The sequence below is a fragment of the Ctenocephalides felis genome, unplaced genomic scaffold, assembly GCF_003426905.1.
Source record: "Ctenocephalides felis isolate EL2017-DRISC unplaced genomic scaffold, ASM342690v1 CF-g0.4_SCAFFOLD_01886, whole genome shotgun sequence".
NCBI lineage: Eukaryota > Metazoa > Arthropoda > Insecta > Siphonaptera > Pulicidae > Ctenocephalides > Ctenocephalides felis.
In genome coordinates, this window is record NW_020538040.1 from 94,051,919 (window position 1) to 94,066,333 (window position 14,415).

The 14,415-nt window shown below is 31.0% G+C and overlaps 1 protein-coding gene and 3 non-coding genes across 6 annotated transcripts in view; 1 reads left to right on the forward strand and 3 right to left on the reverse strand.

Annotated features, from left to right (window-relative positions):
* Nucleotides 1–14,415, forward strand: part of LOC113378816 (SLIT-ROBO Rho GTPase-activating protein 1-like) — a 250,742-nt gene that overhangs the window by 129,738 nt on the left and 106,589 nt on the right. The gene's annotated exons all lie outside the window — the stretch shown is intronic.
* Nucleotides 617–688, reverse strand: Trnap-agg. The gene has a single exon. It is a non-coding gene; the product is annotated as a tRNA-Pro (tRNA).
* On the reverse strand, nt 925–996 carry Trnap-agg. The gene has a single exon. It is a non-coding gene; the product is annotated as a tRNA-Pro (tRNA).
* On the reverse strand, nt 6,870–6,951 carry Trnas-aga. Its single transcript has one exon. It is a non-coding gene; the product is annotated as a tRNA-Ser (tRNA).

A 14,415-nucleotide genomic window follows, 5' to 3' on the forward strand; every position in this document is an offset into this window, starting at 1 on the left:
CTTGTATGATAAATTCTTGAACGTGTTACTAGTTATTACAAAGTTTGATTGAGGATGTTACTTGTTAAAATATAAGTTACCATATACTTAAATGCAGTAATATTAACTCGGACAACTGCTCGCGAGATATATTTTGCTGTTATGATTTGATGGAATGACTTTCTACATTATTTATATTTTTGACCTAGACTAGCATAGATAGATAGATAACATGTCCCACTGATACCAGCTGATTATGTCTCGATAAGGCATATTTATTAAAAGTTTATTCAAAGGATTAATGATTTTAATTTAAATTATTACATTTTAGTTCTTTTCAGATTTGCTAAATTTCGCTTTTTTTCATTATTCATCAGAAACATTATAGAAACTTTCCAGATATTTTCCATGTCGTTATAACTAAGTTTTTATTAGCAAATTGCAAAAATAAAAGTGGGGCGCTAATATTATTATGAAATGATTTAATTTTGTTGCAATTTGTTGGATCCAAGTTACAACTTTTGCCTTAAAGTTGATTATTTGGGCTCGAATTTAAAATAAGGTTTGGATCCGTAGTCTAACTCGCAACTTTAAGGTTCATTATTTCAGTAAGTTCTTTATGCTTAAAAAATCATGTGGGCTCGTCCGGGATTTGAACCCGGGACCTCCCGCACCCTAAGCGGAAATCATACCCCTAGACCAACGAGCCATTGAAACAATTACTATATTAATTAATATTGGAATTAATTGTATATCGTATTAATTATTAGTAACAACTATTGGTTCCTTAAGTGCATGTTTGTGTTGGATTCAACTTAAAACTTCGGTTTTAAGATTAATAATTTGTTCTATAGCCATGGGTTCCTCAATTTTTGTTGGTCCCACTTACAACTTTTCTTCAAGGTTGCTTATTTTAGTAAAAAATTGTGTTTTAAAATATTATCTGGGCTCGTCCGGGATTTGAACCCCGGACCTCCCGCACCCTAAGCGGAAATCATACCCCTAGACCAACGAGCCACGAGTTCTTCGAGTGTGTGTTTGTGTTGGAACCGACTTACAACTCCCTTTTATGGTTCTTTAATGAATATTTTCTGCTCCAATTTAAAATATTGTCTTCCGCACCTTAAGCGAAAAACATAACATTAGACCAACGAGCCACGGGCTGTGCAAATTCGTGTTTATATATGTTTCATATTAAAACTTTTGCTTGAAAAACAATTATTTGTGTTAGTGACATGGTTCCTCAAATGAGAATTTCTGTTGGATCTTACTTACAACTTTACTTCAAAATTCTTTATTTTAGTAAATGTTTTCTGCTCCAGTTTAAAATATTGTCCAAGCTTGTCCAACATTTTGATCCAGGACCTCCCGCACCTAAGCGAAAATCATAACCTTATACCAGCAAGCCAAGGGTCCTCAAATGCGTGTTTGTATAGGTTCCAACTTAAAACTTCTGCTTTAAGATAAATAATTTGTGTTAGAGCCATGGGTTCCTCAAGTGCGTATTTCTGTTGGTTCTTACGTACAACTTTCCTTCGAGATTCTTAATTTTAGTAAATGTTTTGTGTTTCAGTTTATAATATTGTCTCGGCTAGTCCGACATTAAGAACCAAGACCTCCCGCACCCTAAGTGAAAATCACAACCTTAGACCAACGAGTCACGGGTCCTCAAATGCGTGTTTATATAGGGTTCCAACTTAAAACTTCTGCTTTAAGATAAATTATTTCTGTTATTAACTAAAAGAGCCTATAATTAGAATCTGTTTGCAACATATTTTTGTATAACCTACCATAACCCGCAGATTAACGGTTTGCTACATTGTTTGTTACTTCTAAACTTTGAAAAAGGCTGAAACAATAAGTAAAAACTAATAAATATATTTTTCATGAAAATTCTACTAATACATGAATAAACTAGTGGTATATGGTATCATGCCTTAAGGAAAATTGTTGGAACTTTCCGCACCCTGTCGAATTGTTCGAGGAATTTTAAATATTTTCAGTTAGATTATTATAAATACTGTAACTACTGTATGTATAATATTCATAAGATATATATAAGCTGAATTACAAAATAAAAAAAAAATTATTTGAAGTATATAAGTGAGCTTTAGAACTTTAGCCAGAAAAATTAAGATCTGAATTATTTTCGATATTCAAAGAAAAATGTTTTGAAAAAAAAATTTTTAATATTTTTCTTTCCCAAAAGTAATTGTTTTGTCAACACAAACAGCAAGTTTTTTTAATCATTCAAATCGGATGCTTAGTTCTCTCAAAAACTGCCATTTTTGTACATTTAGCTTTGTATCTTCGAAATGGCTGGACCTGTCTTTGCCAAAACCTAATCACTAACTACTTCTCCCAATCATTACAAATTGAATGCTTTTTGGATCATTCATATGAGATACTCCGTTCTCTCAAAAACTCGATTTCTATTTTCTGCATTCATTTCTTCCGTATCTCCGTAACGGCTGGACCAGCCTTTGCCAAATACTAATCAGCATATCTCCCTATCAATAGAAACCGAATGTTGAATGAACCATTCAAATCGGTTCATCCGTGCGCCCGAAAACGTGAACGATAAAATACGGACACACAAAACACACACACACACACATCCATTTTTTCTGGGGTATGGCAAAATGTTCAAAAACCTCTGAAACGTGAAGAAATACAAAAATTTTCGATTTTCAGTCCATTACTATAACTTACCCTACGGGAAGTTAACAATAATGCCACAAGTGACAATAAACACGCACACATGAAATGTAAGAACATTACGATTTGGAGAAATGGTGTTGCTTCATCTTTGATTTTTGATTTCTTCGAAATTTAATGTCTGCTAAATATGCGAGATATGCAACCCAGGAAGAGTTTTTAAAATTTTCAGCAAGAATATTTTTTGAGAAACCATAGGGTTTTCAGCTTCATTTTTAAGAGTCCATACTCAATTTATAATATTTCCGCGAGAGAGCCACTTTACTATTGTATAATAAAGAAGGTAGGTCTCAGCTTCACCATCCTGACATAATTCACAAAATAGCCGCGCAAAAATCTTGATAACATCATGAGTGTGGGTTATTTTCCCTTACAAAAGCTGAAAAACCATAAACATGACCCAGCATAGATGAAGCTTAATCCAATTGGATGGATATTTTAATCTTTGCGCATTGAAGTATTCGTTTACTTTATTATAAATATCTATTCCACGACATCTGAACTCGAGAAGAAAACAATTCAGCAATTTCTTTTCAAAATTATCTGCACCTTTATAGCAAACATATACCAGTTGTGAATTACTACGGAAATCCGTTGTCTCAAGCTGAATATCAAAATATTAAGTTTGTTTTAATGCAAAAACTTCACATATTTGGCTAATGCAGATATTCTTTTCGGTAGTAGGTTTTACTGAAGCTGATTTAAAACAAGCAAAATATTTAACTTGTTTTAGTGCGAAAACTACTTATTCCTTCACATTTTCTGCTAATGCAGAAATTCTTTCCGACAGTAGGTTTTACTCAAGCTGATTTAGTGCTTTGCACATATATACTTTTTACCCTCAAAAATTCCACTTTTACCCCATTTGGGGTAATTTACCCCGGTTCCCCGACCACTGCTCTATAATGTTTCAAATTTAATTCTGTTATATTTAGTATATTTTTACATTTTTTCATATAAAGTATATGAAATGGTCATTATAGTAATGAGTATACAGTGAAAATTTCATAGAAAAGTGGAGCTTTGAAGTACATAGTTTGTAATCTATGATGATTATTTTTTCTATGATTTTATTAATTTTATGTGTTTTGTAGTTAAAAAATTACTCTTTTACTAAACGGTTGAACCTTTCATGGCTCGAAAATATTTACAATGATTTTGTTAGATTATAATTTTTATTTTTGCTATGTGTGATTATTGTAACGGAAAGTTTTAGCTGTTTTCATTTGCATTTTGCATTATTTTAACGTTTTCCAATGTAATGTCATTTATCTGAATACGTGCATACAATATAAGCCGCCTATTGTATCGTATTGTGTGACTTTTCTTCTATGTAGACAGATTCTAGTAGAGATTTTGAATTGTCTAATAGATTTTCAGCTGCAAAGTTCATTAGCACTTACCAGATGTACCAGATGCGAATCCGCTTCGCTGCTGGCTGATAGTTTGAGGCATAATTTAGTTTCTGACGTACTCATATGTTGGATAAGTTAATTATTTGAACTGTAACATATTGACAAATATAGAATTTATTAGAAGCAATTTATTACAGGTAAATAATTTTTGCTTCTCAATTTTATATAAAACCTTTTTTAGTTAAGTCTTATTACTCTTTACCCCGGTACATAATCCATTCCTTTATAATTTTTTTTTTTCTAATTAATCTGTATTGACCATCGTTAATTAATGTTAATCAATATTTTTAAAAAACATTGTATTTGACAGAATAAACCTGATGATGGAACGTACCTAGTTCCGAAACGTCGTATTAAACATCTTCAAAAAACAAATTGTTTTTTATTATTGGATTTACTGTTCGGAAAAGAAACAATCAATATATATATATATATATATATATATATATATATATATATATATATATATTATATATATATACGTATTTGCTTTAGTAACTTGTGTTAATTTAATTCCATGCAATAAAAATAATTCAAGAAAAATAATAAGTGATAAAAGTGTTTATTTTATTAAATAGAAATAATATAATTTTTTAAATAATCAAAATATAAACTTCAATATTTGAACTCGATAATTGTTATTATATATTTATTATAATAATTTGCACATATGATGTGCTAGTATATTTTTTAATATAGATGACGTGTATGCGTTAGTTTGATCATGATTTAATTGATGAGTTTGCCTGAACAGCACAAATGTGAATCATTCGACATTGAAAATAATATCACATGGCAATTATGAAAATTGATACCTTCTATGAGGAAACATGTGCAGAACGTTTACGGGCATAACAATTATTGATTTTTCGAATAATTATAGATGAACAATAATAACTTTGAGACATTGATTTGAATTAAAGTAAAGTGAACAGTGCTTAAATTAAATTAGCAGGTCTGTGGTCATTTGTTTGAGCCTTCTGGTTGGAGAATGTTTTTTTAATTAATTGCATTGCTGAATTTGGATGTTGATCTAATTTCATATAGTATGAGTTGATTCTGCTTCGGATTACGTCTTCCATGATTGGTATGCTTAAATTTGTATGAATATTGTCGTTCGATACATACCAAGGTGCAATAACTACTGCTTTTAGATTTTTTTGCGTTCTTTGGATTATTTTTACATTTGACGTGCTTGCACATCCCCATAGTTGTACATCAAGGTCCATATGGGTATTATTACTAACTTACGGATTAGCAATTTATTGTTGAATGACATCTTAGATTTTCTTTCTATCAGCCTTCTATCTCCTATCATACCTTTCTATCAGTTGTCTGAATGTGGTGTGCCTTGTTTTATCAGATTAGGTATAATTTTGAATACATTTTAGTCAAAACTATGCACTATTATCTATGCGCAAATTACATAGATAGCTATGTAGATACGAAACTCTAAAAAAAATCTTTTAATTTTGGCATATAATATTTTAAATACTCTAAGTTCGATATTCAAGTTAATCTTCCAAGCTTCGGCCTGAAATGCAATCGAGTTGAATTTTCATCAACCAATTCGAGCATGAAAATCGACTATATTCAAGGATGGTTTATCGAGGATCGAACTATCTTCCTTCTATAAATAAACTTGGTGATTTCTATTTCAGTGTCATCCGACTTCCGTTGGCGGAGTCTGGCACGCGAGGAAATCACATCGTAATAAGGTTTCGGGATTCGTTCGGGTTTAATGCAATAATAATACCGTGCGAGATGTCTCTCTGGTCGCATCAGACGCAGACCCCTACGTTGTGTGTTCTGTGCGAACAACACTCATTATTCGGGCAGACGGCCGGACGGGAGATGCCATGTGATTCACAGTCCTTGCACGATACATACACATTTACCATTTTAATAAAAAATAAGTGGAATTCTGTCTTAAGGCAATTAAGGCATCGTGCCTTAAGGCAAATTGCTGAAACTTCCCGTACCAAAAATTATTATTTCTTCAAAAACGATTAACATTTTTGAAAAAATTTTACTTCGAAAAAATAAGATTTTTGAGAAACTATAAATCGGACAAATAATTACTTTTTTTTTGAAAAAAAAATTAAAGAAAAAAAAAATTATTTTTTAATTTTTTTTTTTTTTTTTTAATGTTTTCTTTATTTTGACATATTTTGGAAGATCTGAACTTTTTTTCAAAGCAATCGTACTGCTTTAACTCCATATAGACAAAATATAAAGCGCATAAGCGCCGCGTCGCTGTCTAACGGATAAACATTGGTACGGAACCCATAGGAATGTAAACAAAATTTATACTTATTGTTAAAATCTTTATAAAATATCTGATAATTTGATGTGCATATGTCTAATGATCATTTCTGACCGCCAAATGGCATTTTCGTTAGATCTCCGAAACCGCTAGACCTGCTCTTATGAAAATTTGATCAATTCTTCATCTTGTCAATACAAGTAAAATGCTTTTTGAATTATTAAAATCGGACGCTCCGTTCTCTTAAAAACTGAGGTACCGTTTTTGGCACTTTTTTGCCTCATATTTTCGGAACGGCTAGACCTGCCTTTGTTCAAGTATTCTTAATCGATCTACCACATTTAATAAAACGCGTCGGCCGTAACCAGTGACGACGACGCCTTCCTGATTATTTGAAAAATAAATTGGAATGAAAATAATATTGTACACTGGTTAATGCAACGTATTTTCCACTTATGAGTACATATATGTTAAATTATATAAAAATTTAACGCAGTCGGTAGGATTCGAACCTACGCTCCCAGAGGGAATCTGATTTCTAGTCAGACGCCTTAACCGCTCGGCCACGACTGCTTACATCTACCACTCATCAATATTTACCTTAATCTTATCAATATTGTATATTTTCAATAAACATTTTGATATTTGCTCTTAATTATGTGCATAAATTGATGTTTCTGACATGAAAAATATTTGTATGTCTTTCTGTAATTAATTAATTACAGTTAATCTATGCTTTAAATCATGTCATCATCCGAAACCGCTAGACCTGCCCTTATGAAAATTTGATCAATTCTTCATCTTGTCAATACAAGTAAAATGTTTTTTGAATTATTAAAATCGGACGCTCCGTTCTCTTAAAAACTGAGGTACCGTTTTTGGCACTTTTTGCCGCATATCTTCGGAACGGCTAGACCTGCCTCCGCCAAAAACTAATCAGCACGTCTCCGTATCAATACGAATCGAATGTTTTTAGAATTATTCAAATCGCTTCATCCGTGTTTCCGTCGACGAAAATTTGTATCCGCACACACATACATACACGCATACACACACACACATACATCCATTTTTTCTAAGGTATGCCAAAATATTCAGAAACCTCTGAAACGTAAAGATATATAAAAATTATCATTTTCGATTTTTTTGCGATTACTATAACTTACCCTACGGGAAGTTAACTAGTTGTAAGTGCAATTTGTCGTAAGTAGTAGTTGCAAGTGCAAGTTACACGAACTTCTCGATATGTAAATATTCGACTTAATCAACAGATTTAGGAACCGATTCTGCCGTAAAATAAACCAATGTTGTGGAAGACTATGTTATGTAGAAGTTTTCATAACATATCGTACTATGTACTACCAAAGCCATGTGGTTGCTGTGCAGTCAGGCGTTTTAGATAGAAAACCTAACATAGAAAACGCTCAAATGTCAAAAAAATAATGTTTATATCTGGATCTTTGAGATATGGCTTGATAACATATGAGTGAAGTTGCATTTTATGTATTAGACGCCTGATCGCTCAGCAAATACATGACATTTTCACAGCATTTAGTAGCATTTTATATGAAAACTGGAACGTAACAAAAAGTGCTATAGCATTGGTCTATTTAACAGCAGAATTGGCCTATTAGCTATTGAAATAAAATTTTCAACTGTTCATTTCGAAAATGAAGTTTTTGCTTTCACTAAATACCAATCAATGCAATGTTCAATTAATATCTTTTAAATTTATAATATCTGTGATTGCATTAATAATAGTGCACAAACAAGCACGTGTATGACCTAAAAGCGCTTTCCATTATTGCAAATTTTAGTGAAAATTTATAATTCAACCACATTTTGTTAGGATGTTTGTTTTAATCATGAACTCCATCCCCAAAAGTTTGATTGAAAACAACAGTTTTTTAATTTTCCGAAGAGTAAATTATAGTAATCGTGAAAAATCAAAAATGATTTTTTTTTGCATATCTTTATGTTTCAAAATTTTCTGAACATTTTGGCATACCTTAGAAAAAATTGATGTGATGTGATGTGTGATGTGTGTGCGTATGGGGATATATGTAGTATGTATGTTTGTACGTTTGGATACAAATTTTTGTCGACGCTTTTGGGAACACCGCTCAACCGATTTGAATCATTCAAAAAATATTTGACTCTTATTCATGGCGAGATGTTTTGATTATATTTTGGCAGCCGTTTCGGAGATATGAATCAAAAAGTGCAGAAAATGGGAGTTCGGTTTTTGCAAGAACGGAGCATCCGACTAGATTGACTCAAGGTACATTCGATTCGCGTTGACGGCGAGACATGCTCGTTAGTTTTTGGCGAAGACATGTCCACCCGTTTGGGAGATACGCATCAAAAAGTGGTAATATTTTTTTTAATTTTTAGATTTTTTTATCTTTGTAAGTATTGAACATCGAATTTTAATTTTACTTCTAGCTAAAATTCTAATAATTTTAACTTTGAAAATGAGTTTATATAATTCTTAGAAATATGAGATAAAATCCTTTAATTCTAACTCCGCTCGATCAAGTTTTGTTTATTGACTTATCATGTATGTAACACTTAAAATTCCTCGAATATTTTATAACGGAACGGGAAGTTCCTGCAATTTGCTTTAAGGTACGATGCCATATACCACTAGTTCATACATACATACAAAACATCTATACTACATCTATATATATTTGTATTTATGTATACATATATCGACTACAAGTACTAACGATTCCCATACTCTGACGGGAAATGGATCAATGCTCTCGACGGGGTTTTAAATTCTCATTCACCGGAAAAACAGCCATTAGTTACGAAGCGGTAATCATCACGATTAATTGATATAGACTGCCATTCATTCGACACGTCAGGGGGCATTTGCAGTCATGACACTATGTGTCATATCATTTCGAATAAATCGCATGGAACGGAGCACCGATCTGCAGTAAATTTAATATATTGTAATGCTATTCTGTCTATTAAAATCTATTATATTATTGCTATAATTTACTTGAATATTTAGTATGGTTATAAATAGAGCATGCAATGCTGGTACACTGGTATACTAAAAAAACGGTATATCGTTTTTCGGCGGTATTAATACCGGCACCTTAAAAATATCGGTATTTTCGGTATTGAAACATAAGCGTTAGGCGATATATGTTACACTTGAATTTGAGTTTCTCGAAACCATTTAAACTTTATATCTTATAATCGCTTAAAATAGATGTCTCTTTAGGTCGTTCTGTAGTATAAACATGTGTCAAAATATTATCTGAATATTTGTTATTAACTGAATATTTGTTTCTTTCCAAATTATAAATTTTCATTAAAATTTCCAATGATGGAAAGCGCTTTTAGGTCATACACGTGCGTGTTTGTGCACTATTATTAATGCAATCACAGATATTATAAATTTGAAAGATATTAATTGGATATCGCATTGATTGGAATTTAGTAAAAGCAAAAACTTCGTTTTCGAAATGAACAGTTGAAAATTTTTATTCATATCGTGTCTCAAATAAATAGGGATGTTTATTTCACCTTATGTGTAAAAATATAATGAATTTTTAAAGTGACAACGGCACCAAATTATTCACCATTACTCAAAATCTGCAGAATAGAGCGGTACGTTGAATGGAATGTTTTTACAATCATATTATATTTTTTATATAAAATATTAATCAAGTATCTTTATTGATTTGATATTATGATATTGGGTTGGATATAATTTTGTTAATTTATTATTAAAAACACACGTTTTTTGTATAGTCGTGTATATACTTGTACTAGTTTTAGCTTTCATTTCTAGGTTTTTATTTTTCATTTATATTAGGTTATTTTTTATTTGTACAAGTAACCTCCGATTTTGTTTACATTTTTAAAAATAATATTAATACCGGTATTACCGGTTTTAAAATAAACTAGCTGTAAGTGGAATTCTGTCTTAAGGCAATTAAGGCATCGTGCCTTAAGGCAAATTGCTGGAACTTCCCGTACCAAAAATTATTATTTTTTTAAAAACGATTAACATTTTTGAAAAAAACTTACTTTGAAAAAATAAGATTTTTGAGAAACTATTTTTTCTAATATTTTTTTTGAAAAAAAATTATTTTGACATACTGTGGAAGATTTGAACTTTCTTTTCAAAGCAATCGTACTGCTTTAACTGCATAGGGACAAAATATAAAGCGCGTGAGCCCCGCGTCGCTGTCTAACGCATAAGCATTGGTACGGAACCCATAGGAATGTTAACAAAATGTATACTTATTGTTAAAATCTCTATAAAATATCTGATAATTTGATGTGCATATGTCGAATGATCATTTTTGACCGCCAAATGGCTCATTTTTTTACTTTTTCCTCCATACCTCCGAAACCGCTAGACCTACCTTCATGAAAATTTTATCGATTCTTTATCTTGTCAATATAAGTGAAATGTTTTTTGAATTATTCAAATCGGACGCTCCGTTCTCTTAAAAACTGAGTTACCGTTTTCGGCACTTTTTGCCCCGTATCTTCGGAACGGCTAGACCTGCCTTCGCCAAAAACTAATCAGCACGTCTCCTTATTAATACGAATCGAATGTTTTTTGAATTATTCAAATCGGTTGATCCGTGTTCCCGAAATCGTCGACGAAAATTTGTATCCGCACATACATACACACACATACATACATACATACATACATACATACATACATACATACATACATACACACACACACACACACACACACACACACATACATCCATTTTTTCTAAGGTATGCCAAAATGTTCAAAAACCTCTGAAACGTAAAGATATATAAAAATTTTCATTTTTGATTTTTTTGCGATTACTATAACTTGCCCTACGGGAAGTTAAAAATACCGAAATACCGGTATCAGTTTTTTTCATCGGTATTGCTTTTCTTAGTTATAAATTATCATAAATCAAAGTTTCATGTTTTTGAAACAATCGCTTGTTGAAGGATTTGTTTGCCTTTTGTTTGCTACCACTTTATGAAATGGGTTTTGTAATATTTAATTTTTTTTATGAACGGATTAAAATTTTTATTTTAATTTAAGAAAGGCACTACACAAAATAAGTTGCAGTTACTATGTAGCATAATTTCTTATTCAATTTTAAACTGCGGCATAAATTATAATCCATATCTTACAGATTGATATTCCAATAAAATTGTTTTCAGTACATAGTCTGACAAATCGTTAAATTGTAAAGATATAATAGTGAACGATAAGCGGAAACTAACATTTCTCTTCCAATACACCCCATAATTTAAGGCGGTATTAGAGATTTACAAAGTTTGAAAATCGTAGTTCTTATAGAAATGATTTGTTTCGTGTTTTAATAGTCCCTGTTATGTGGAATTGAGTAAAATAAAGAGGTGTAATATGTAGTTGCATTTGAACATCAAATTTCAAATCACGGGTTATTGATAGTTTCCGACTAGTGCAAAATAAATTAAATGAAATACCTTTATTTTAGGAATATTAGTAATTAAATTAGTGTTTGATTATTTTTGTGTGATCTTGTAAATAATGATGTATAGACTGAATTACATATTTTTAAAATAAAATATTTCTGATACAACACTTGTTTGAATTTTGTTTGTTTGAATAACACTTACTACTTTTTTTGAAAGATATCGATATTCTAATCGCTATAAATTCAAAAATGTTTTTTATCGTTCATTATTTCTTTTCTACAACTCCAGTCCTTTCCATCAGAGTAAACTTGGAGTGAAGCCAGTTTTCCGTGTGTCCGACCTGCCGTCATATAACTCTGCTATCTCATCAGAAATTCCCGGATTGGGCTTCCTGTTTATGGCGAATGCATCAACACCATATTGTAGCCTTACAGATTTACAAGCTTTGAACTTAAATCCATTTATTTTGACTCGAGTTCGAACGTGGAATAAATGATTACATCTGTGGGTTCATAGAGAACGTGGTCGGTAGTAGATATCGACCGTGAAAGTATTGCACTGACCGAAAAAAAACATGAAGCTGGAGTGGAACATATTTGCTGTGGTATAATAAATACTAATAAAGTTTGCCGAACACTTTTTTATATTTTTGAATTAGAATTTTTTACTAACACTGTCACGTGGATCAATTTAAGATCAAGTAGGTATTCGATTTATATTTAAAGTAGGGGAGACTGGGTACGGTTGTGCCATTTTTTATAAGCAATAATTTTGTTAATTTACCAGTTATCTGTACATTGTAAGTTGAACATTTGTCTACGTGAAAATACTGAAATACAGTCCTTAAATACTATAGATTTGTCATAAAATTGAATCATACCAGAAAAGGGCGAGTGTCACAGCCGTCCACACCCGAGGGACCATTGTGACAGGCATAAAAATAGGTAAAAAACAATAGCAAAACACCAAAATGGTTTATGACGTCGTTTATTGTCGTTAATAACAATAATATGTAACACAGCAAAACATCAAAATTTGAACAAAGCTTATGAATAAAATATAACAAAATATAATTTTTTAAACAAAGGTAACAAAAGTACTTTGTAAACTTTTTTTTTATTATATTGAATTTTTCTTTTCCTTTATCTTTCGTATTTTGTCTTACCCGAAAAGAACAAGAAATACATGTCACAACCGTACCCACAAAATTTGTCACAACAGTACCCAACGCACACTTTTGACAACAAATCATCATTATGACTGAGCTTAATTATGTAAGAAAAAACTAATTGCTGGTGAATAACTACTAATGTTCAACTTACATCAAAATAACAAATAAACTGATCTATCTGTATACAATTAACAGCTATATTAAAAAAAATCGAACATACGAACTTATTTTTGACTCTTCAAAAGCAATGCGGTCCAAAGATCATGTTAGTGTAAGGCACTGACTGAAAGCAATAAGAGCAACTTTTTTCGAACAATCATTCTTCATCCTTCTCCTTTTGGACCCTATCTCTATCTCAAGTATAGTTTAGCTGTTATGTGATGACTGTCACTACCGTACCCTGACACAACCGTACTCGGTCTTTCTTACTGATATATAGTTAACGCCAAAATTGTTTATCAATCGTTACAAATTTCGATTTTAATTTAACCAACATGAAAAGCACTTAAATATCTAAAGCTAACTTACGCCTAATCTATATCTTTTTGGTCTGATTAAATTCATTAATTATTTGATATAATTTTTAATAAAAGTGTGGCTTTAAATTGAGATAACGTAAAACTCTTTATATTGATATCTTTTTGGAATTCCACAATGTTCATGTAGTCGCATTACTCATGCACTTGATAAATCTTGGAGTAACTTAAGAAATAGCTATCAATTTAAGAGCAAATATTGTCCCGTATATTGATTCATATTTTATCATTTATTTTAATTTCCTCATATCTTCTAAATTTTTAATATGTGTTAATTTACGTTATGAAGGTAAAATTTAGTACTAAAACATTCTAAATATTAAAAAGTAATCATGCCAAGTACTTAGACTTAGTTTAATAGTGGTATCATAATGAATAAAATCGATATGATCTTTGCTAATTTTATGATTCAAAATAATATTTGTAAATTTGTAAATGTAGTATTTACGATGCAAAGATTTCTCGTCACAATCATAAAAATTAACGTAAAATGTGTATTTTTATTTTTCATTTTGTTTGATTAGGTTCAGTAGATCAGTAGTTTGTCTTAACTATGTGTTTTGGCAACGTTCAGTCATTTCTAAATCCTTCAATAACATTCAGAGACCATTAATGCTTGATGACGCTAGTATCAAGGTTGAGACAAAATATATTTTATATCATTTATCATTAGACTTCTTTCAAGTCCGAATATGTTTTTTCTTATATAAATTAAGAAGCCACTTGTTATGATTTTTTTTTTATTTTTTACATTTTGAATAGTAGTAGTTTTTATTAATCGTACCACTGGCGTTTATATGTATTTTTGTGTAATTACGGTTCATCTTGAAATAATGAAATTAATATTTTTTTTTAACATTTTTCAATATTTATTTCAAATAAATGTCGGTTATTTCT